Below are 1738 nucleotides of genomic sequence, written 5' to 3' on the forward strand. Positions count from 1 at the left end.
CACCTGTCGTAAAACAAGAAAGCACAAACATTTCTAATTCTTTTACTTGTTTAAAACTACAAAATTATATTGTTGTTATTGTGTATTAGGCAAATAATAAACTGAATTCACATTTTTATTCCCAAATTTGACTTCTGGAGAAGTCTCAAATTAATCAAGCACAACATTCAACCACTGAAACATCTTTTTTCTGTTCAGGGATGTAACATGTAGTGTAATTTGAAATCTTAATCAAAAAATAATAACGGGCTCTACTCGTTTTTTCTCTTTTTCATAAAAACAATAATAATAATATTTTAGCTTTAAAAGTATAATTTTAGTGAAAGAGCGCATACTGGTGGATTAACCACGACAGAAACAAAAACAATGACTTTGGTAATTACCAGTACTGTTAATTAAATGTTTCTTGAGTAATAATAAAAAAAAATAATTATGGGGGAAAACGGAAAAAAGTTACCAGCTCCAGTATATATATATTCTTAAATACTGTAATGACAAAGTTGCCAAAAGTTACAGAATTTCAGTGGGTAGTGGGTGAAAAACGCAACCACTACATAACATTTCATAAGCAACGCATAAACCAGAAGAAGAAGGACAAATTACATTAACACTCTGCTGATCAGCAGCACCGGGGGCGATTATTAACCGGGTCACAGAGCCTCGATCTTGATGATCTTCATGTTGGATTTGGCGTCAGATGTTCGCTGTTGTAATTTGGGACGCGCTCTCCTTTAGTCTGCGTGACAAGAATAAAGGTTTGACCCCGACGTGATTTGAACACGCAACCTTCTGATCTGGAGTCAGACGCGCTACCGTTGCGCCACGAGGTCGTCCGTTCTGTCTGTCCCCCCACCAAACAACAACAACAACGGGAATTTTTTTTTTTAAAAAAAAGTGTGTGCGTGCGTGTGACGAACGCGATCATTTATAGAAATTCACCACAGATCTGTCTGCTTTCCTGAGGAACGTTAGTCCTTAGCTCAACACAGAGCCCACGTGGAGCTCTGCAGCTGAAGCAACAAGAAGTGTCATAAAAACAACAATCGTGAAAGAGAACAGTCCAAAGACTGTCCGTGGTTCTAAATTGCTCATATTGTGAATGTGAGTATGAGTGGGTCTCTGTTAGTCCACTGGCCCTATTGAAGCTGGGATAACTGGGATCTGCTAAAGAACTGCAAGGTGCAGGTGGCCGCCACTCCCTGAGCCTGGCTCTGCTGGAAGTTTCTTCCTGTTAAAAGGGAGGGTTGTTTTCTTCCCACTGTCGCCAATTTGCTTGCTCATAGGGTGGTCATATGATTGTTGGAGTTTTTTCTGCTTTCTTTTTATTATTGTAGGACCTTGACCTTATAATAGAAAGCATCTTGAGGCAACTGTTGTTATAATTTGGCATCAGAAAAATCAAATGGAATTGCACTGAATTGAAGCGTGTAGGTGAGTGGACTCGAAGCTCTACTGTCCTTGTTTATTTATTTACATTTCCTGTACAGCATGGTGAGATATTCTATTCAGTCTTATCAAAAACAATCTAAATCAAAAGCCCTGTTTGGATTTCATTGTTTGCTGCTTGTTGTTAAATTGAACCCTAAAATGTTTGTTTTTTCCAGCGTAAATCAGCGTGGTCTTTATTTTCACCACACAGACAAATCACAGTGAACTGAAAATGTAGAATTATTGTGCATACACAGAAGTCAACATTACTGAAAGACTTTACAATTTGCATTCACAGATTTCATCAGTT

General features: G+C 38.0%; 1 non-coding gene across 1 annotated transcript; it reads right to left on the reverse strand.

Moving 5' to 3' along the window:
• Nucleotides 1–758: 758 nt before the first annotated feature.
• On the reverse strand, nt 759–830 carry trnaw-cca. The gene has a single exon. It is a non-coding gene; the product is annotated as a tRNA-Trp (tRNA).
• Nucleotides 831–1738: the final 908 nt, after the last annotated feature.

The sequence above is a fragment of the Haplochromis burtoni genome, unplaced genomic scaffold, assembly GCF_018398535.1.
Source record: "Haplochromis burtoni strain Fernald_Lab_line unplaced genomic scaffold, NCSU_Asbu1 Contig_78, whole genome shotgun sequence".
NCBI classification, from domain to species: domain Eukaryota; kingdom Metazoa; phylum Chordata; class Actinopteri; order Cichliformes; family Cichlidae; genus Haplochromis; species Haplochromis burtoni.